The sequence below is a fragment of the Pseudorca crassidens genome, unplaced genomic scaffold (assembly GCF_039906515.1).
Source record: "Pseudorca crassidens isolate mPseCra1 unplaced genomic scaffold, mPseCra1.hap1 Scaffold_64, whole genome shotgun sequence".
In the NCBI taxonomy this organism is placed as follows: Eukaryota; Metazoa; Chordata; class Mammalia; order Artiodactyla; family Delphinidae; genus Pseudorca; species Pseudorca crassidens.
The window spans coordinates 1,791,944-1,816,341 of record NW_027136316.1 but is presented as its reverse complement, the minus strand read 5'-3'; positions in this window follow the sequence as shown (position 1 = coordinate 1,816,341).

The window sequence follows — 24,398 nt, the reverse complement described above, 5'->3', positions numbered from 1 at the left end:
ACTGTTGTGGCCTCTCCCGTTGCGGAGCACAGGCTCCGGACGCGCAGGCTCAGCGTCCATGGCTCATGGGCCCAGCCACTCTGCGGCATGTGGGATCTTCCCGGAGGACCAGGACATGAACCCGTATCCCGTGCATCGGCAGGCGGACTCTCAACCACTGCGCCACCAGGGAAGCCATATTTTTAAAGTATAGAACTACACAGAACAGTGATGCCAGAGCTGCTGTTTTATTTCACTGTGTTTACTTTTAGTTATGTGGCTGAGATTTAATGGGAAATCTTGTATAGAATCAATCTTTAATAAATCAGGCAGGCTTGTTTCATCTTCTCATCTCTTGGTCATTAGGACAAGACAAAGTAAAATTCCTGCTCACGGTAAATTATATGGAACACTTAATAATCAATTCATCACAGAAGAAAACACTTTAAACCAGGAAGCACAAATGTGCAAGATCAACAATAGTAAGCAGTTGTAGCCAAGGATGGTTTTGTTTGAGATGAAGCATTCACCATCAGTAAGTGGATGAGCTTTTTATTCTGCTCTCTCCGGTGAGAATATGATTCCTCCTCCAAATATCTGGTTTTTGTGCAAGAGGTGGGCTCAACCTAGGCATGTCACTCATGTTACTGAATGGGTAGAGATCAGCAATTTCAGAGAGCTTATGGATGGAAGCAGGGGCACTGCTCTACAATGAGAAGAGAGAGAGAGACAGTATGAGTATCAATTACGTGACTTATAGGTCAACCAGGAAGAGATTTTTTATCTCCCAGAAATGGAATCTTGAACCATCCAATTAGGAATCTCCTGATCAGAACTACTTAGGTTATCTGCCCGCAAGGCTCATCCCATCCCGTAAAGGAAAGGAACCTTGCAATTAGCAACGAGACTGCTGTCAATCGTAACTCTCTTTCCTCTGCTCCCTTCCACCTATAAAACCTCTTGCCTTCTTTAGCTCTTGGAGCTCATTTCTGTCTGCTAGACTGGATGGTGCCAGACTCAAGAATCACTGAATAAAGCCAATAGCATGTTTAACATTTACTCAGTTGAATTTTGTTTTTTCACACTTTGAAAAATGGTCTACTGATTTGCCAAGATATAGAGCATCAAGTTACATAAGTATCAATATGTGTAAGAAAAGATCTGTAAACTAGCTACATGTTAAGGATAAATTGCTCAGCTTAGGCACTTTTTCATCAATGAAGGGCCAGCAGAAGTCCTGGGAAGAAACGGAGTGTGAACTTTGGTCTCGTGGAGAATGATGACAAAGACACAGGAAGCAGAGAGAAAAGCAACCATGTGTTGACCGCAAATTCCCAGAACAGTGCCATGTTTGAAACAAAGGCTTTTATTTGGGGTTTGCTAGGACTGCAGCCCAGAAGACACACATCCAAGAAGCACTTGAACTGTGTTCTCACAGACTACAAAATGGGGAAAGTGTATAAAGCCGAAAAATTGCGATGTTACATAAATTGTTTGACAAGAAGTAGGATTGAAGTTGGTAGGAAGTAAGAGGCTTGTTAAGCAAGGATTGGTTTGGGTTCAAAATAAATGTATAGTTTTGAAGGAGGGTGATTTTGAAATTCCATGGTGGCAACTGGCAGCTGCTGGCAGACATTGTTTGGAAAATGGCTAATGGTGTCCTTGAGTTTGATACAGCCCTCAAAATTCAAGTTCTCGGTGATGCAGGGATGTATGTAAAGCCACATCGACAATGGCCACTCAACTCTATATGGATGCCTGAAGCATAGTTACTCCATTTTGGTTTTTAAATGGTCTTAGACATGTCATCAACCACAAATGAGCTCTGAAACCTCCCTGTTTGCAAGACAGCTAGCACACAACTGTGTTCATCTTCGTCAGGTGTTCCCCTGGTGGATGACTGCCATTTCACCCTGGCCACAACTGGAGACAAAACACTGTAGAGAGACCAACATAGACAACATCTGAAAGAGGGAAGGAGAGGGGAACTAGGCAAGACCAGGAGTGCAGGCCAAGATGGAGAAGAATGAAGACCCAGTGAGGCTAACTGTTGTAGGGCTTCATCCCTTGAGGTAAAGAATATCCATCTCTCTATCCAGTCCAGTCATCAGGATGCCCTTTGTAAAGTGTCTCTAATTTCACACTGGAAATATAAAATCCATAATAAGATAACACTGTATGCCTATCATGGCCAAGACACTGGAATTTTACAGGAAATTTTTTATTTAATGATCAACAAAATCTTATCATGTCCATTTTACACATAAGGGCACTGAGGCTTGAGGGGGGTGGGGTGTGAGGGACATGCCCTGAGTCACAGCTCCCATAAGGCAGAGCTGAGAGGCACCCCAGGTCTGTCTGTAATTATAAGCTGAGTTATCATGTGGAGCAAGAGTTCAGTCAAAGCTCAGGTCTTTAAACCAAAAAAAAAAAAAAAAAAAAAAAACCCAAACAAAAGTAAAAGTAAGTATTTATGTGGGATTTTTGAAGCAATGGTATTAGTTGAGGATTTCATTAACCAGAGCTGTCGTATTACTAAGTTATACGATGTCCTGCTGCACAGGTGCTTTCCACTCCGTGATTGGTGGGCGGCAGGCGGGCTGCGGCTGCGGAGTCCTCTGCGGGACCCTGGCCTGACCTCTGCCGTCTGGGGGCCCCTCTCCCGTCCCCTCCACTTCTCTCCTCTTCTGATGTGACTCCTTCCACCTTACCACCCCCACCAGGTGCTCTGTACTCCGCCCTTTCTGCATGTCTCTTCTCTTTCTCAACTCGATTTCCTTTTGAGATGCCGTCGCTGCTTTTGGTTCCCATTCATGACCCAGTTTTCACATTTTCTCTCCATCTTCTTTGAAGGCTCTGCTTCTCCTGGGGTCTGGTCTACTCTCTGCATCCTTGGCCTCTAGGGAACCTCACTCCATCCTCATCCTCAGGTCGTGTTCTGTGTGACTTCCCTGGTCACAAGGGCTTTTGCCCCTTGTGCCCTCTCTGACAATATGGCCATGTTGACCAGGTCACTGTTCATCACTGTGGCCTTGAGGTCAGGGCTGGACACATAACTCACGTCCTTAGGGATGTTCAGTGCAGGAAGAACTTATCTACTTCCTGATATCGGCCGAGGAACAGCAGTGGCTGTGACATGTAGGACGTCTCCATAAGGCAAGGTAACAGGCAGAGTCAAGGTGGAATGACAGGAGGCTGACTGTGAGGGGAAGGTGACAGCGTAGCCTGGCCAGCCCTCTGTTCAGGGACAGGCTGACACCCTTGTTGATTGAAGCAAATGCAAATCAACCAGCATCCCGAATTTGAACCCCCAGCAGGTAATGGTTTCAGATCTTTGTCCCCTCCAGCAGGTGGGCTTCTGTGAGTCCGGTACAGCCAGCCAGGGACACAGGAGAGCCGAACCTGGCAGAAGGTCACAGCCCACCTAGCCTGTAGCCATCAGCACCTGCTGGGGAAGCAGAGACAGACAGAGGGCTGCAAGTCACCAATCCTCACTAAGGGAACACGGCAGGAGGTTGTGGCCTGAGATTCATTCCCCAAAACCTTCGTCATGGCAAAAAGCAGAAGTAGCCATTTCTAGAGGCTGTTTAGCAGCAGCTCTAAATGTACACTGGCTTCCTACAGGGCCAAGGTGAGGTCAGAAGAAATTGTGGCCATCACCCCTTTGCACTCATTTGTTCATTACTCAATATTTACTGAGGACTGACCGTTCTTATCACTAAGAATACCAAACCAAACCAAACTAACAAAGTTTGTTTGAACTACAAAGTTTGACTTTGAACTACAAAGTCAAAATGTTATTTATAACATGTTTCATGGAAGTCTGATATTCCTGATAAATAATTCCTACAAATATATAATAGTATAAACATTGTAGCAGAAAAATTGGCAGGATATATAAGTGGGAAAATTCAAATGAAGAAATACAAAGTGTTACTAGAAAACAGGAAAGGAAAACAACCTATCTGTATAAATTTAGACTGAAATATTTTCCTTTCTCTGAAGAGAAAAATCTGTTTATATAATATCTTACCCACTAACAAAGACTCTAGCTTTCATCCATTAAGATCTGCATCTCTTCAATTTTTTTCTGCTTGGCCCTTTTGCAGTATATGCAAATCAAAAGCCTTTAAAATGGATTCTGTTTGACGTAGAAATTTCTGTTGTCATTTCTGGGAAATTATATCAGATACATAATTAGGTATAATATTTTAACTATCAGAACACTTAGTCTAAAATGAGAAATAATCTTAAATGTTCAACAATAAGAATTTTGGTGAAACAAATCTAGTAACTTCTATATCAGGAAAATATTTAAAATGGAAAGGAAATGGAAAAAGAGAGATTCTCTCTTACAGGTAGATATTTTGGGTTGTGAATTACAGGTGAATTTAAATATCTCGTTTCGTGATTCTCAATATTTTTAAAGCTTGCTACAATAAATATAAAGGGTTTTGGTAATAAGAGAAATCCGTGACCAGAATTTGAAGACTACTTCAAAAGAAACACCAGTACAATCACTGAGCTCTGAGTAGCACAGGAGGTGAACTTCCTGTGGTTGTGAGGGCCCAGGAATCAGACTTGCATGGATTTAAATCTTGGTCACTCACTCATTCACTCTGAGATCTTGGCCAAGTTACTAAAGCACCAAATTTCAGTTCTGTGTTCTCGAATATCAGGAGAATATTTGTGTTGCCTCAGTGATTTGTTACAAGGATTAAATAAGATCCTGAAATTAAGGGTTCAGGTGGGCACAGAAGAAGGCTGCTTCCTGCCCACCCTCCAACCACATACAAGGGAAAGTGGAGTTTCAGCTGGAAGTCATTATGTCCGTGTGGCTCAAGGGGGATGGAGAAGTAGAAACAAGTCAGGAGCAAGGAGAAGGGTCGAAAGCAGGACCAGAATCCAAAGCAAAGACTGACCACCTTTTGGCCCATTTAGACCAGTAGCACATAATTATCTGAAGTCATTCATATGGTTTATCAGGGATTGCTCCGTGCCCTGAGATATGTGCTAATACACACATTACTTCATGTAATTCTCCACACAACTCTATGACGTGATAGTATTGTCATCTCTGCTTTAGAAGTAAGGACAGTGAGGCATCGTCCCTGCTTCCACATGAACGCCCGGCGCTCAGCTGCTGGTTAGGTGCAGATGCAGAGACCTCAGGAAGGCCTCTCCGCATCTCCCTGTCCCACTCAGAGGCCCTCAGACCTCCTCAGTTAGGTGCTGGGCACACAGTTGCTCCCTTTGGTGCCCTGAGGCTCGCCTGCTCCTGATCCACTCTTTCTTCACAAGAGAGGGGCTTCCGAAATGATTTTTTTGAGGAAACATTATGTGTCACCCCTCTTCATTCTAACTCACGATACAAGGTAATTTCACTTACCAGTGTTATAATAAACCTGCTTAAAAAATAAGAAAAGATACACTTCTCTACATGTATTTGTTTCCTATTGCTGATATAACAAATAACACAGTTTCCTTCTCTTACAGTCCTGGAGTCAGAAGTACAAAATGGGTCTCACTGTGCGGACATCAGGTGTGAACAGGGCTGTGTTCCTTCTGGAGGCTCTGGGGGAAGGTCTGTTACTTCACCAGCTTCTAGAAGCCGCCACACTCCTTGCTTGTGGCCCCAGGACGCACTGCACTCCCGCCTCGGTCACGTCCTCCCATCTCCTGCACCTGTGACACTCTTAACTCTCTCTTTCACTTCCAAGGATCTATGTGATCCCAGTGCACCACCGCAAATAACCCAGAATGCTGTCCCCAACTCAAGATGCTTAACTTAATCACTCTACACAAGTCCCTTTTGCCAGATGAATTTACATCTTCATACTGGGGATTGGGGCCTGGACAACTTGAGGGTCCATGTTTCTGCTGGCTACACTCCCTTCTGCGTCATTTGAAAGGACATTATTTTACATAATTGAAAATTTTCTTCACAACACTTTACAATACAACTAAGTACTAAAATATGAGTTACAGATAATCAAACAATGGGGGTAATCAGACTGGGTCATAATAGATGGATACAGAATAATGCTTTGTTAGTTTATCACCAGCAAGAAGCAAGGCGTGCACACTATATGGTGACAGCCTGTCAGGGCAGCTTCGTGGAGGACGAGGTGGCGAGGTCAGGTGGGGTGTGCACAGCCAGGGATGAGCCAGGAGGGTCCCCGGGAAACACAGGCACAGAATGCAATGCACAGCTAGGCCTGCTGCGGGGTTTAGGCAGGAGGAGCCCAAGACATTAGGGTGGCGGTTGGGTGGGCAGAGTGCAGCTGTGGGTGTGGGTGCCCCTGAGATGCTGACACTGCTCACTTCAGTTATTTGCACAAGTACCACGCCCTCTTTAACACCTAGTCTCACCCTTGTGTCCCGATGTAGAGTCCATTCAACACAAAACACAACGCAGCACAGTGTTCGGACAACAGAGTGACTTCCCGACCATTGAGGTCAAGGAGAAGCACAGGGAAAAGCAAAGGCCTTGAGTGAAGAAAGGTGAACCCCACTTTGATTTGAGGGCACACAGGGTGGAACAAGGGCAGAGAGCAAGGACGCGCTCCTGACAGGTGCCCATGTCCTGGAGCATGTGTCCCCAGGTTGCCTCCACTTCTCAGACCAGAACTTGCCCAGACCCTCCGGCGGTCACATCGCCACCCCTGCGGGTGGCGGACAGCGCGGGCCGCCTCCTTTCAGAAGTGTCTCAGGGCCCGCGCACAGGGTCAGGTCGGGTTCCTAGAACGGGAGTCCGGGTGCCCCGAGGTTGGGGAAGGAAAGAAGGACGAGAGGGAGGACTCCACGCTCCGGGGCCACGGGGTGGGCAGCTTGACTGCTTCTTCGGGCGGAGAAACAGCCGGCGTGGCGCGGGGTACCTTCAACGACCAAGCAACTCAGACACAGAGGAGTCGGAGCCTGCCTGTGCTGTATCCGCATGTCCAGGGTCGGGGGCATCAGGGGACCCTGGGGGCACAGCCGTGAGTCTGGAAGTGCAGGGGTCTGCCCTTCGGAAACTCCGCAGACACCTGACGCTGCGCGTCCTGGAGCTGCTTCCCCGTGTCCCCTTCGCAGAGGGCGGCGAGGCCGGTGAAGCACGTGCGAGGTCCCGAACCCGCGGTAGGTCCCCTGCTTCCCCTGCTCCTCCCGCGCTCCTTCCCAGGATATTCCGGCCCAGCGACAGCCCGAGCATCTGAGCCCGGCCTCCCGTGTAAGTCTGGGGGCGCAGGGACGATGCCACTTCCCGCTCCGCCTGCCTGCGGACCTGGCGCCCAGGGAGCAGGCGGATGGGATGCTCCGGCCCCTCCGCTGTCTGCGTGCTGCACGCAGGGCCGCTGCTGTGGCACCAAGTCCACGCCGCACCCCGCGCGTCCCTTCCTTGATCCTTGTCTCTGGTGTGAACGGTCCCAGGTTTCCATCCTGGTAATAACGGTTCTATAAAAGTATTTTGTAGAAGGCGTTCGGTCCCCTGCCAAAACAAGACGGTTCATGAATCGAAATGCTAGTCATCCTTAAGCTTTGGCTGTGAGTCTCAAGATTTGGTCGCAGCCTCAACCACCTTTGGGTGCACAGAGCGCAAAACAGCTGCCACGCTCCGCTTACCATTAGCCGTCAGAGAAGCAGGACTCAGTGGCCGGACTCCACGTCCAGGTGTGGGGTTGGAAAGGCAGCTTTATGACCCTCTGGGAGACACTGTATGTACTGGTGACTTGACAGATGTGGATATGTACCCAGCAAGTAGCTGCTGCTCAGAACTAATGGGGGCCCTGCACGCGGCAGGACATGGGGCACAGGGAAAGGACAGGTTTCACTCACTGCAGGTGGCTGGGGATGCCAAGATGAGGAGGCCGTGCATGGGGGGCTGGGGCCTCTTGGGGGAGGACTTGAGGGAGAGCCTTTGGTAATTTGGTATTTGTTTGGTTTTAATATTTTCTGGCATGTGTGTACTGCAATCAGTTAATATTGGAATGTTGATCTCTAAAAAGTGTTGGCTCCACTGTGGCTCTATAGATCAGGCCATGGCATCCTGCATCCCGTGCACCAAATTCTGCCCAAACCTGTGCTGGTAGGACCTGTAAGTTAAAAATGGTTTTTATAATTTTAATTGTTAAGATATTAAAAAAATATTTGTGAGACGTGAGAATTCTATGACTGTCAAATTTCAGTGTCTATAAATAAATAAATTTTTATTGGAGCACAGCCATGCTCATTCATTTACCTTTTATCTGCAGCTGCTTTCCTGATACGATAACAATGTTGAGTAGTTGCAACACAGGTCATGTGACAAAGCCTAAAAGATTTACTATCTGCCCTTTAGAACATTATGCCAGACATGGGTTAGGAAAGTATTATTTTTTAACACTACATGTTGGAGTTTTACCTAAAGAACACGTAAACTTAGGAAATTTTGCCATGTGAAATAATACTTTCTTTGGTAAATATAAAACTGGTTACATTACTCTCAGTAATCTTGGTTAGAATAAACAGTAAGACACAAAAGGTACAATTGTTACTGCTCTGGGGAGGGAATCCACCTGCTGCCTTCTCTTATCTAAGAAAAAATTCACAATTTCCTGTTACTGAAATACATCTCCCATCTGCATGAGTTTCAACTATAAAAACTACCAGGTATTTTCTGAGTATCAAAACGGGGCATCATAAACCATAAAACTATTTAGTTTGAACTTTGATTTGGAGACAACTATTTTGACTGTGAAAGTGTTTGCCAGAGTTCATTGAATATGTAAAGTTTTTTAAAGAATAGGGGGAGGATTCAAGATGGCAGTGTGGGAAGATACGGAGTTAGTGTCTCCCCACAACTAGGGCACATGCCGGCCACTTGTGGGGGACTCTGAAACCCAAGGAGACGGGAGGAACACCAGAGTGAACTGGTAGGACATATGGAGACTGAAGGGGGAGGAGAAGTGTAAACCAGACAAGATCAGCGTCCCTGAGGCGAGGGAAGCCAGGAGAGGCAGGTGGGAGGGACTCTCTGGGAAGAGTAAGAGAGGAGGGGAGGGCGATCGCCTGACCCACTTAGGCCGGAGAGCTTGCTGAGCTCCTAAGCCTCTTCCCCCCTTCCAAAGCCCCATGCAGGCCAGATGGGCCCTGGGGGCATAGGAAGGAGGCCAGGGTGATTAGGAGAGATAGGTGGAAAAGGCCCTACAGGACGAGGAGGAGAGGCAAGGAAAGGAGGGCGTTTGCTCTACCCACTCGAGCCCAGGAAGCCTGAAGTGCTCCTAGGTGAGGTCCCCTGCCCTCTGAGACCAGGGATGGGGGCACGCGTGGGCCCTTTCTGTTTCTTGAGCCTAAGCCCCACCCCCACAGCCCTCAGGGCCCTTTCCAGCCTGTGGGTCCTGAGCATTGGCACCACCCACTGCCCAAACTTCACCATTGCTTAGCTCCCGCTCTCCATAGCCAAGTCCTCCCCCTCAACCCCGCCCTTTTTTTTTTGCTTTTCCCCCTCCTCTTTTTTACTATTGTGGTACTGTTGTACCTTCCAGTTGTTGATTCATCTATATGTTTAATTTTATATTCTTTCTAACATATCTGTTAATTTCCTAGTTTAATTTTAATTTTACTTTGTCACAGTTGTTTTCTCTCTCTCTCTTTTTTTTTTTTTCTGCCCCACGTGGCTTACAGGATCTTGATTCTCGACCCTGGGTTTGGGTGGAAAATCCTGCACTGGGAGATCCAAGTCCAAAGCACTAGACTAACAGAGAACATCAGACCCCAGAGAATATTCATCAGAGTGAGGTCTCATAGAGCTCCTCGTCTCAGCAGCAAGACAAAGCTCTAGCCAAGAGCCTACAAACTCCAGGGTTGGAAGCCTCAGGCCAAACAACCAGTATAACAGGAACACAATCCGAATCATAGAAAAAAAAAATGACACAGCAAAAAGCTATGTCATAGTTGAAGGAGGAAGATGAAGACCTACAAGGCCAAATAAATGAAGAGGAAATAGGCAACCTACCTGAAAAATAATTCAGAGTAATGATAGTAAGGATGATCCAGAATATTGGAAATAGAATGGAGACACAGATTGAGAAAATACAAAAAATGTTTAACAAAGATCTAGAAGAAGAACAAACAAACAGAGATGAGCAACACAATAACTGAAATAAAAAATGCACTAGAAAGAATCAATAACCGGATAACAGAATCAGAAGAAAGAATAAGTGAGGTGGAAGACAAAATGTTGGAAATAACTGCTCAAGAGCAGAATAAAGAAAAAAGAGTCAAAAGAATTGAAGACAATCTCAGAGACTTCTGGGACATCACTAATTCACCAACATTCGTATAATAGGCATCTCAGAAGAAGAAGAGAAAAAGACAGTGTCTGAGGAAATATTTGAAGAGATTATAGTGGAAAACTTCCTCATATGGCAAGGGAAATAGTCACCCAAGTGCAGAAAGCACAGACAGTTCCATATAGGATAAACCCAAGGAAAAACAAGACAAGACACATATTAATCAAACTAACAAAAATTAAATTCAAAGAAAAAATATTAAAAGCAGCAAGGGAAAAACAAAAGTAACATACAAAGGAATCCCCATAAGGTTATCAGCTGATTTTTCAGTGGAAACTCAGCAGGCCAGAAGGCAGTGGCAGGTTATAGTTAAAGTGATGAAAGAGAAAAACCTACAACCAAAATTACTCTACCCAGCAAGGATCTCATTCAGATTCGATGGAGAAGTCAAAAACTTTTCAGACAAATAAAAGCTAACGGAATTCAGCACCACCAAACCAGCTTTACAACAAATGCTAAAGAAACTTCCCTAAGCTGGGAACACAAGAGAAGAAAAAGACCTACAAAAAAACTAAAAACAATTAAGAAAATTGTAATAGGAACATACATATAAATAATAACCTTGAATGTAAATGGATTAAATGCCCCAATCAAAAGACACAGACTGGATGAATGGATACACAAACAAGACCCATATATATGCTGTCTACAAGAAATCCACTTCAGACCTAGGGACACATACAGACTGAAAGTGAAGGGATGGAAAAAGATATTTCATGCAAATTGAAATTAAAAAAAAAAAACCTCGAGTAGCAATACCTGTAACAGATAAAATACACTTTAAAGTAAAGACTATTACAAGAGATAAGGTGGGACACCATACAATGACCAAAATATCAATCCAAGAAGAAGATAAAACAATTATAAATGTTTATACACACAACATAGGAGCACTTCAATACATAAAGCAAATGCTAACAACCATGAAAGGAGAAATCAACAGTAACACAATAATAACATAATAATAGTAGGGGACTGTAACACCACACTTACACCAATGGACAGATCATCCAAACAGAAGATAAATAATGAAATACAAGCTTTCAATGACACAATAGACCAGATAGACCTAATTGATATTGATAGCACATGCCACCCAAAAGTCTCAGAATACACTTTCTTCTCAAGTGCACACAGAACATTCTCCAGGATACATCACATCTTGGGTCACAAATCAAGCCTCGGAAAATTTACAAAGATTGAAATCATATCAAGCATCTTTTCTCACCACTCTGCTATGAGATTGGAATTCAACTACAAGAAAAATACTGTAAGAAACACACATACATGGAGGCTAAACAGTGCACTACTAAATAACCAAGAGATCACTGAAGAAATCAAACAAGAAATTATAAAATACAGAGAAAAACATGACAATGAAAACACACTGACCCAAAACCTATGGGACACAGCAAAATCTGTTCTATGAGGGAAATTTATAGCCATTGAATCTCACCACAAGAAACAAGAAAAGTCTCAAATAAACAAGCTAACTGTACACTTAAAACAGCTAGAGAAAAAAGAACAAAGAAAACCTAAAATCAGTGGAAGGAAAGAAATCATAAATATCAGAGCAGAAATAAATGAAATAGAAATGAAGAAAACAATAGCAAAGATCAATAAAACTAATAGCTGCTTCTTTAAGAAGATAAACAAAATTCATAAACCCTTAGACAGACTCATCAAGAAAAAAGGGAGAGGATGCAAATCATAAAATTTGAAATGAAAAAGGAGAAATCACAACTGACACTGCAGAAATACAAAGGATTGGGCTTCCCTGGTGGCGCAGTGGTTGATAATCTGGCTGCCAATGCAGGGGACACGAGTTCTAGCGTTGGTCTGGGAAGATCCCACATGCCCCAGAGCAACTGGGCATGAGAGCCACAGCTACTGAGCCTGCACGTCTGGAGCCTGTGCTCTGCAACAAGAGAGGCCACAACAGTGAGTGGCCCACGCACCGCGATGAAGAATGGCCCCCGCTCCCCGCAACTAGAGAAAGACCTCTCACAGTAATGAGGACCCAACACAGTCAAAATAAATAAATTAATTAATTAATTAATTTAAAAAAGAAATATAAAGGATTATAACAGACTACTACAAACAAGTATATGCCAATAACATGGGAAACCATGAAGAAATGGACAAATTCTTGTAAAGGTACAATTTTTGAAGACTGAACCAGGAAGAATTAGAAAATATAAACAGATGTATCACAAGTAATGAAATTGACACCGTAATATAAAATCTTCCAACAAACAAAAGCCCAGGACCAGCTAGCTTCACAGGCGAATTCTATCAAACATTAGGGAAGAGCTAACACTGATAATTCTCAAGCGCTTCCAAAAAACTTCAGAGGGGGAAACACTCCCAAATTCATTCTATGAAGCCACAATCACCCTGATACCAAACAAAACCAGAAAAAGATATCAAAAAGAAAGAAAACTACAGGGCAATATCACTGATGAACATAGATGCAAAAATCCTCAACAAACTACTAGCAAACAGAATCCAACAGCACATTAAAAGGATCATACACGATGATCAAGTGGGATTTGTCCCAGGGATGCAAGGATTCTTCAATATATGCAAATCGATCAATGTGATACACCACATTAAAAAATTCAGGAATAAAAACCATATGATTTTCTCAATCGATGCTGAAAAATGTTTTCACAAAATTCAACACTGATTTATGATAAAAACTCTCCAGAAAATGAGTATAGAGGGCACCTACCTCAACATAATAAAGGCAATATATGACAAACCCACCACATGTCTCATACTCAGTGGTGAAAAACTGAAAGCATTTCCACTAGGATTAGGAACAAGACAAGGATGTCCACTCCCGCCACTCTCATTCAACATAGTTTTGGAAGTCCTAGCCATGGCAATCAGAGAAGAAAAAGAAATAAAATGAATCCAAATAGGAAAATAAGAAGTAAAATTGTCACTATTTGCCTATGACATGATACTATACATAGAAAATCCTAAAGATGTCACCAGAAAACTTTTAGAACTAATCATTGTATTTGGTAAGGTTGCAGGATACAAAAGTAATGCACAGAAATCACTGGCATTCCTATACACCAAAAATGAAAAATCAGAAAAAGAAATTAAGGAACTACTCCCATTTACCACTGCAACAAAAAGAATAAATTACCTAGGAATGAACCTGCCTAAGAAGGTGAAAGACTTGTACTCAGAAAACTATAATACACTGATGAAATATATCAAAATGACATAAGCAGATGGAGATATATACCATATTCTTGGATTGGAAGAATCAATATTGTGAAAATGACTCTACTACCCAAAGCAATGTACAGATACAATGCAATCCCTGTCAAACTACCATTGCGTCCTTCACAGAATTAGGACAAAAAATCTTGCAATTCTTATAGAAACACAAAAGACCCCGAATATCCAAAGCAATCTTGAGAAAGAAAAACGGAACTGGAGGAATCATGCTCCCTAACCTCAAACTATACCACAAGCTACAATAATCAAGACAGTATGGTACTTGCACAAAAACAGAAATATAGATCAATGGTACAGGACGGTACAGGTACCCACACACATATGGGCACCTAATTTATGACAAAGGAGGCAAGAACATACAATGGGGAAAACACAGCCTCTTCAATAATTGATGCTGGGGAAACTGGACAGCGACATGTAAAGGAATGAAATTAGAACACTCCCTAACAACATACACAAAAATAAACTCCAAATGGTTTAAGGACTTAAATGTAAGACCACACAGTACAAAACTTTTAGAGGAAAACACTCTTTGACATAAACCACAGCAACATCTTTTTTGACCCACCTCCTAGAGTAACAGAAATAAAACCAAAAATAAACAAATACGACTTAATTAAACTTAAAACTTTTGCACAGCAAACGAAACCATAAACAAGACAAAAAGACAGTCCTTAGAATGGGAGAAAATATTTGTAAATGAAGCAACAGGCAAAGGATTAATCTCCAAAATATACAAAGAGCTCATGGAGCTCAATATCAAAAAAAGAAACAATGCAATTAAAAAATGGGTGGAACTCCTAAACAGACATTTCACCAAGGAAGACATACAGATGGCCAAGAGGCACGTGAAAAGATGTTCAACATCATTAAGTATTCGAGAAATGCAAATCAAAACTACAATGAGGTATCACCTCACGCCAATCACAATGGCCATTATCAAAAACTCTAGAATCAATAAATTCTGGAAAGGGTGTGGTGAAAAGGGAACCCTCCCACACTATTGGTGGGAATGTAAATTGATACAACCACTATGGAAAACAGTATAGAGGTTCCTTAAAAAAATAAAAATAGAACTACCATATGACCCAGCAATCCCACTACTGGACATATACCCTGAGAAAACCATAATTCAAAAAGAGACATGCGCCACAATGTTCATTGCAGCGTTATTTACAATAGCCAGGACATGGAAACAACCTAAATGTCCATCGACAGATGAGTGGATATGGCAGATGTGGCACATATATACAATGGAATATTACTCAGCCATATAAAGAAACGAAATTGAGTTATTTGTAATGAGGTGGATGGATATAGAGTTTGTCATACAGACCAAAGTAAGTCAGAAAGAGGAAAAAAAATACCATATGCTTACGCATATATATGGAATCTGAAAAAACAAAAAAGGTACTGATGAACATAGTTGCAGGGCAGAAATAAATAAGTAGACATAGAGAATGGACTTGATGACACGGGGTGGGGGGCGAAGGGAATGTAGCATTGATGTATTTACACTACCGAATGTAAAGCTCGATGCTTTGTGCTGACCTAGAGGGGTGGGATAGGGAGGGTGGGAGGAAGGCTTAAGATGGAGGGGAAATGGGGATATGTGTATGCATATGCCTGATTCGCTTTTTTGTGCAACAGAAACTAACACAGTAATGTGAAGTAAGTATACTCTAATAAAGATGTATTTTTAAAAATGATATGACTTTAAGAGTGATCACAGATTTAATTTTCCAGGTATACTGAAAAAAACAGAGTAGTGAAATTGCACTAAGGATGACGATAGCAACCAACTTCATTTTTATTTTATCTGCACATTGCACAAGAACTCTTACCCCTGTCCATCACTGCCTTTTAAAAAAGAAGCTTCTTCCATTATAGGATTCTTTTTAAACAAATAAATAAATTTATTTATTTTTAGAAAAAGAATAATTTATTGATAGAAAACTATCAGGAGTTAATGAGTTCTAATTTACACTTGGGAGTGAAGCAAACTCTAAAAATGGTCACAATGATGAAATAATGAATACATAATTTAATATGCTTCTGAAAACTTAACAAAAATAACCAACGTCTAGAAGTACACAATTTTCGGTTATTAAATACAAAATATTTTCATGCAACTTCCAGAGATTCTTGCATCTGGTAGAACATTTCTTTCTTAAAAGTGCATTCTTGCATAATAATAAAACAAACAAAATACATTTTGTTTTTTTCTTATGTATTTATCAATACATTTCATTTCAAATTTATCAATAATGTATATAGTTTATAGCACATTTCAGGAAATGTCTATATGGCAAGAGTGTGTTATTTGGGGTGTTTTGGCTTATCTAAAATTAAGTTAAGAGAAAATTAGGAGCCCAAAATAATGATTAAAATAGAGATCCTCTTGTACAGTGTTCTTGAAAATCATACCCCATGGATGTTCAAAAAAAATGGCAGATAAATGGAATGTTAAGGCACATGTGCAGCAGATTTTCTACTCTAATAAAAACCATTATTGATTTTCAAAAGTTTACTTTTGAACCCAAACAATTAATTTTAAAAATATTTATTTCATGATACAGTAAACAGGAAACCTGGCTCTTAGGAAAATAAATCTTGCTTTACTCTTCCTAAATCTTACTGAACAATTTTACAAAAGTTCAGAATTTTAGACAGTATGTTTAATAATCCAGTCTTTCTCCTTTTTTTTTTTTTTTTTTTTTTTTTGCGTTCCGCGGGCCTCTCACTGTTGTGGCCTCTCCCGTTGCGGAGCACAGGCTCCGGACGCGCAGGCTCAGCGGCCATGGCTCACGGGCCCAGCCGCTCCGCAGCATGTGGGATCTTCCGGGATCGTGGAACGAACCCGTGTCCCCTGCATCGGCAGGTGGACTCTCAACCACTGCGCCACCAGGGAAGCCCAATCCAGCCTTTCTTAAAACACACAGCCTAATCAAGGATCCAGAATTGACAATGTTTTAAATTTCAATATTATTTTATAAAGTGCCAAATTTTCTTTGTAAGCTAGTAAAAAAATTTTTTAATTTTCCCCCTTAATGGCTAAGTTTTCTGAATGTTCTGTTTTTATATTAAGTAATTCTGAAATCAGTAATCTTATTACACATGTATTTTCACAAATGTTCCTCACACACCGGTTTCTTATCATTGGACTTTGCTTCTGGAATAGGTAAAAATGAATATATAAAGATGAATTTGTGGTTAAGTTTATGTTTCATTTCTTTGATGGTTTCTGGACTTTAAAAAAAAGATTCTTTACAAGGACTCCATTTTTTATCCCACATAATAAAAATCGTTCATACAAGTTTTCTACGTGTACTTTTATGGTTTCAGTTTTACAGTCCACGGAACCCAAGTCCCCGCAAAATCCCTAAGTGCTCCCAGGAGCAGGGACCCGCCCGAGCGCTGTGGGCCGCTAGTACGCCCGCCCCGCCGGGAATCGCGTGGGGAGCGCTTCTCCGCTGCAGCCTCCCGGCGACCTCTTCCCAGTACCCCGCCCTCTTTCTGTTGCCGGGGTCGCTTCCCGCAGTAGTGATACAGGAGCTAGCTCCGGGGCGGAAGCCGCGGTACGAACTCGGGCGTTTGGGCGGCCCGCGCTGTACCCTCGCCGGCCGGCAATCGGGATCCGTCCCTCGGGGTTTCCCACCGCTTGTCGGGCGCCAACTGGCGGCCGCTTGGAGACCGTCCCTTCCATCCGGAGCTTCAGTGACCTTCGCGAGGGCTGAGACTCAGCCGCCGGGCACGAGGCAGAGTTCCGGGAGGCCGGCGACGCTTGCGGCGCCTGTTCCGGTGGCACCGGGGCGTGGGCGGTTCATGTTGCCGCCGGAGATTGGCCGAGCAGGTCTCTAGCTTCTAAGGCTGGCGCTAAGTTTTGGGAAGTGTTGGGCATACTGGATGGGTCGATCAGCACGCCGTGGTGCCCCTCGGGCCGCGAGGACAGCCCAGACAGGTGTGTGTGACCAGGAGAGGGTGTCCGTGTCCGGCGTCGTCCTCCGTGTGTCCCGGTGGTCGTACTTTCTCATATTTTCCAACTCGCCTGGAGGTTGAGAACAACACGGATGTACGCAGACATCGCCCAGTTTTCAACAGCCCCATCGTGGATCCCGATCGCCCTCACCCCCAAATGTTTACGTTTCTCCCCCTAGTAGGGATCGACCCTGGTGGCCGAAAGGAGGAGACACTGAGAGGGCGACCCCGGGGCTCTCCGTCCTCCTTTCCACGGAGTCGCGACGCTCCGTCCCAGAGGCCGCCCGGCGGTACGTCCTCGCCTCCTTGGGGTCCGGGTCCGTCCCAGTGCCGTCGCGGAGGTGGGGCTGTTCCCCGGTGGCCACTTTCATTTCTCCAGGTTCCACGCGAAGCGGCCACGGGGCTCCGCACACCAGATTTCCCGCAGTTCGAGCTGCGTGTACGCGGGGAGGGTCCGTCGTCCCCTTTTCTATTTGCCCCGTGTTGAGAAATGGTAAGAATGGTGGACTGGGTGGAGCCGGAGTGTCAAGGTGCGCTTTCGTCGTTGTACCACAAGGATCCCTCTGGATGAGATTAGCACTAGTGACGCTTTACCAGGTGGCTGCTGAGGTGAGGTCGACCAGATGGTCCGACGGCGATACTGGGCATAAAGAAAAGAAAGTAATGATATTTTTCTGTTACAAGCTCGATTCACTATAATGTGGACATTAGTTAAATGAGAAATCCTGAGATTTATAGTAATGAAAATTACCATTGTCAGTGTTACTCAAAATTACAGTAATTATTACGCTTGTTTGCAGTTAATTTTGAAAAGAGTGATTCAAGTTTCTGTATGCACAGAGTATGTGACTGAAGATGATGAAAGAGGGATTTTGGAATGCAGAATTTTCTAAATCTTCCTGGAAGTCGGGGAACCTCTCCCTCGAGCCACAAGGCCCTATGCCACACCCTGCAACAACCAACGTGGGAAACCAGACCTCAACCTCGGCAACAATAGGCCTCAAGGGTCAGTGTTTAGTCAGTGACTCACAGCTTCCTCATTTTTCATCCTTTCCATTTAGAACCAAATGGGGGAAAGAAATATATCAATATGGTCCCCTAAGTAATCATGTGGGACGCCCATTCTCCTATCAGTCCGCCTCCAACTTCCCCACTTGACAAGCTGTGATCAGGACATGCCTCCCTTTTTTTCCCCCAGAAGCCATCCCTATCCCTATGTCTTCCCTGAGTCTCAGCCGAATGTGACTGGTGGTGGCTGATTCCTGTGCTCTATAGACGAATTCTGAGTAAATAGGGCTTGTCTCATTTTGGGAGTGGGAGGGTCTTTGTTCATTTGTACAGAGCTTAGAGTGGGAACCAAATCAAGCAATGAGGATAATCTGTGTTTCCAATTATTCTTCAAAAACGTATTATTGATTACTCACCGGTTTTTAAGTTGAGATGGAAATCATATACCATAAAATGCCCTTTGAACACTCTAGAGTTTAGTGATTTATTGTCTGTTTACAAAGTTGTGCAACCATCATCACTATCTGATCCAGAATATTTTATCTCCCTACAAAGACACCTAGGACCCCTTAAACAGTCACTTCCTATTTCCCTGCCCCACAGCCGTAGGCAACTAACTGTGTGCTTTTCAATCCTGTGGACTTGCTTTTTCTGTATATTTGAAGTACATGGATTTATACAACTGTGGCCTTTATGTCTGGCTTCTTATACAGTGCCATGTATTTCAGGCTCATCCATGTTTTATCATGTGATTAATTCCTCTCTTTGGCCCAGAACTTTCCTTTGTAAGTCCTTAAGATACACACACAGGAAATTCCCTGGCGGTCCAGTGGTTAGGACTCCACCAGCCTCTCTCTTTCAAGGACCCAGGTTCGATTCCTCGTGGGGAAACTAAAATCCTATAAGCTGCACAGTGCAGCAAAAAGAAAAAATATATATATACACACACACACATGCTACCATTTTTTTTAATGTGGAAAATAGAGTACCGAAATTGCTATTGTAACCATTTTATGCAGACAGTTCCAGGGCCCAAAATTGCCCCACCAACCCAGAGCTGCCAGCAAGCACAGAGGACACCAGCCCAGCCATGTTGCCCTTTCTCAGAACTCTCCACACACACTTTCCAAGACTCCACCAATTTGTGCCACCACCCAGCGGCCAAAGAGGTGACCACCTGTTCAAGGGGAGGGAGGCAGCAGTGGCAAAGGGAGAGAGAGATGAAAGGAGAGACAAGTGGCAAAGCCTACAGCACCGGGTATCCCAGTCGGTCTCAGCAACAAGTACTAGCCAGCCTCAACCCTGCTCAGTTTCTGAGCTCAGAAGCTGGCAGTTGACTTCATGGTGATGCGGACCTGGATGGTGGCAGCCCAGACCAGGCACCCAATACCCCATGCTGTGCAGTCCTGCCATGCCACCTCCACTCCCCAGCCCATGTCAGAGCCCTGTGTCCCCAGACTCCTGTGGAAAACTGCTCCTGACACACCCTCAGCCATCTGGTGGCCAGGTCACCAGCTGTGACTCTGAGTTCCCAGGAGATTGTTTTCAGTCAGGGTATGTGGCCAGTGGTAACAGGGCCTGAGCAGCTGGAAGTGACTGGAGGAATGCCCAGTCTTCTGTAATTCAATGCTGTCCTGACACTGACTGACAGTGTCTCTCTGATGCCTTCATGGCTCCCTCCGGATATTCCACCCACACAGCCATATTCCAGGCTGGGATGCCAGGGGAAGCACTAATAGGGTAGCAGCATCCCCCAGTGACCAACGCCAGGCACCCGGCCTCCACCATCTCTGGACGCTCATGTATGTAGCCTCGCTATCACATTCCTTAATATTAAAAACAGGGGATCCAAGACACAGGAGACTTGTCGTAGGTCAGGATGAGAGCTTAGAACTGAAGCCTAGTGAGTTTGAATGCTGTCCCCTAAGGTGACGCCATCTGCCAGGAGACACGTCCACCTCCAGGTAATCACAATCAGTCTAGTTCAGTACAAAGAGGGACAGGTGTGTCACGGTGGGGATGGGGTGGAAACTTCCCCCCCTCTGCTTCTGTTTCCCTACTTGCTGCTGCCCGGGGGGCCCAAGCCAAGTCCTCCTCAATATCCTATATTATTATATCGTCCTGTTTTGACTCAGACACCACAGGAGGATGCCTGCCCCTCAAGGTATAATTTTCTCAATTTTGATTAGTACAGCCATGAAATGTTTTCAAAGTGTTAAAGTACACAAAATATAAAAATCTCCCAGGCCATTGAAGTTCTACATGAGGTAACGGTGAAATAAGTTCCGTTGAGCTCCTAGTCCTGGAAGGAGGGAAGGAGGAGGAAGAAAGAATTAAACTTTGGTGAACTTACTCTACACATGGCCTGTGTTTAATCCTTTTATCTATTCAGTTACTTAGTCATCACAGTTTTTCAAGATGTTTCTCTCTCTGGCCCAGCGTGTTCACAGAGCTCACAGGCTGGAGAGTTTCTCAAAGAATGATCACAACACTGGGGTCGGTGGGGTCCCAGATGAGGCCAGAGGCAAGCAGGAGTAGGTGTGTAGATCAAGAAGGGCTTCGTGGAGAAGGTGACATCTGAAGAGGCTCTTCAAGAATGAGTTCTCATCTAGCCAAAGACTGGCATTGAGCAGGACCCAAGTACAAGATAAATAAATGAGTGGATAGATACACTAATGCATGCCATCCCCCTAACACAGACAAGGAGGCCTGGCCCACTGAGGATGTGCAAAATTTGGAAACATGAAACAGTGGGGGATCAGTGGGGAAAGGCTACAGTGTGATGCCTGCCTCACTCCCTTTATGGCTGTCTTGACACCATGATGCCCTGTGTTCTGCCTTCTTAGGGAGCCCTTGTCTGTCCTCTGCTATGGGATACTGTCTGTAATTCCCAGCAACACCTTCCTGTGTGTCATCAGTGATTCCATGTGTAATTGTGCTCATTTCAAAGGGATCTATTGACGAGTGAGAGGGTGGTGGGCAGCTCAAGATAGAAAGGTGGAAGGAGAAAATGACAGGGAGTCCTGCATCAATGGGATCATGGGGTGGGATGTAAGGGAGTGGGGGAGGGGGAAGAGGTCGTGACTTAGAGCTTGAGGGTGGGGCCATCAAGGGGTTCCCTGACTGATAGTGATTCCACAAGAGGAGACAAGGGATGAACTCAGTTTGGGACCTAGGACTTTGAGAAGCCTGTGGGAATTTCGAGCGGGGATGACAGGTGAGCTACGCATAGAAAATGAAGGTGTGGCAGAGGGGCAGGATCAGAGCTTTGACCCAGATGAGATGGGGAGGAAGTGGAGCGGAAGGGGCCTGAGGACACTGGGGAAGTTTGTTAACTGCAGTCATCATGGGGGTTCAGTCCACAGCCTGCTAGCTGCTAACAGAGTGCTGGGCCCAAGTTCACATATTTCCATTTTGAAACTCTGGAGTAGAATTTGCTGATCACTGGAGTTGAATTTACCAGATTGGTGTGATCAAACTCAAGCTAATGAGCTAGGAAAATGAAATCAAGGCTTACAAATAAAAGCAAAACAGACTGAGCACAAGACAAGTATTCCAGCTAAAAGCTAAGTCTCTCAAACATGCAGCCCATGGTGACTTCAGGGCCTTTGCATTTGCTATTCTCACAGCCTAGAACACTGTGTCCTCTACATGTTTGCTCCCTAAACTTCTTCAGGAATTTTCAAAAGTTTACTTTCCTTTTCTTTATGGTACATGTCACCTCCTGATATTGTGTACCTCTATTTCTTAATCTGTTTTCCCCATGAGTCTGTCACCTGCATGTGAATTGGGATCTCCCTCCACCTGTTTCACCCACTGCTGTTGTCTGGTGTCTGGACCAGGTCAGCACACAGTAGGGCCTCAGTGAATGTGTGTCATGTGCTGGGTGAGTGAGCACTGAATGTATAGCGGGGATAGCTGCGGGTCATAGAGAATTGCCCTTGATTGAGAATGAAGTGTTCAGAAGGACAATCTGTTCAAGGTCTTCGTACCTTGTTCTTCTGGAAATTTCCCATTGTTATTGTAAAGATGCAAAATTAGACCCAGGGAAAGCCGCTGCTGTCCTGATTTGGGGACAGCCCTAGATATGCTATGCTGCTACTTCCCAGAGCTGAGGTCACATGGGTGGGTGTCAGGTCCAAGCGTCTCAGGGGCATTTCACCTCCTCCCAATCTCTCCTCCCATTGATGTAAGAAACGCCGTGTTCAGTACACCTGTGACCAATACCTTTCAATTGATGGAGGCAGGGCTGAGGTAGCAGGATTTCCAACCTGAAAGTCCTCATTCCCCTCTTTAAAAAGCCCTTTTCTCCAACTGAGTCCATCCAAACAGCACCCATTCCTCACATTCTGCATCTGCAAGAGAGTTTCTGCATCTTCATTCAGCAAATGAGACTCCACTAGGTGTTAGGGGTTAGGGCTCATCCAGGGACCCAAACCTCATGTGATGAGTAAATGGTCCTCGTGTGTGGATAGAAATCTGTGGGCGTCTTCTGGGACTGCTAGGAGCCTCCTATCTTTCTGTGCTCTCAGATTATGAATGCCGCAAAGCTGAGCCCTGATTCTGCTAACTCCTACCCACCCGTCCCCTCACTCTGAACGTCACAGAGATGCTCTAGTGTATTAGACAAAACTCAGATCCTGCTTAGACTCGCAAGGCCCTTAGGAATACAGTGCCAAGGAAGCAGCAATCTTGTCCCTGGTTGGTCCCTACCAGCGTCATTCTCCTCTGCTTGCTATTGTCCAATGACCAAAAAAAGTTGTTCTATGTGTTTTGCACAGTTTCTAATTGTTTATATTGAGGACAACTCCCACACAATTTCCTCCTTCATGGAAGGTTCTGGAATTATCTTTTTTCATGTGCTTCACCTTCTGGACTCCGAGAGCGCAGTGAGACTGTATTGGGCCCTGACATCTGTTGCTCAGTTGTAGCATTCATCACAGAATCTTCGTGGTGGTTTATCTAAAAAGGCAGCCACGTTCAATTCCTTCCTTCCTTATACAAAACAAGGCACCCCACCCCGAGGAGACAAGCGGTCTGTTTCTCCAAACTCCTACATCTGGCCTGGCCTGTGAATGCTTTGACCCGTAGAGAGTTGCAGAGGTGACTTTGGGCCAGTCCTTAACCGGCCTTATAAGAGATCTGACCACTGACCCTTTCTTTAATCAGACTGCTGCTCGTACAATGTGGTCCATGGAAACACAGGCTCTGCTGCGAGGAAACCAAGCCACGTGCGGAAGTCACGTGCACACTCTGGCCCCCAGCACAGGTGACCCCCAGCCAGCCCTGTGAGGGGCCTGCTGGAGCCTCTCTGTGACACTGCCCCATCTGCCCTCCAACTGCAGCAGCACGAGGAGCTCTAAGCAAGAAGCATGCAATTAAACACAGACAGTCCACAGAACTAGCAGTGATAATAATAAATTATATTTCAAACCACTAAGTTTTGTAATAGTTTGTTACATAGCAGTAATAAACCCGACTATTTCTAGGACAATCCCTTGAAGCAAAATATAACCTGAAAATCAACTATAAGTTCCATTAAAAGAAAAAAAGTAAAATAAAATTCTACTGAGTAAAATTTTAAAATCACTGGCTTTATTTGAAGATTTATGAATCAGGCAGGATCCAATTTAGCAGATAGAAAGAAGCTCTGAGGAATTGCACAAAATGAAAGACGCTTATAGGCAGAAGGGAGCTGAAACAAGGAAGCTGTTCTGGGCAAAGCTTCGTGTGGGTTATTGCAAGGTTTCTTTGCATTAGCGGATGGCAGCGGTCTCCCAGGCAGATGGCTTAGCTAGTGCTGATCACAGGATTCCTGACCCTCTGGATTACGGTTCCATTTCTGGAGGAGCCGAAACTGCATTT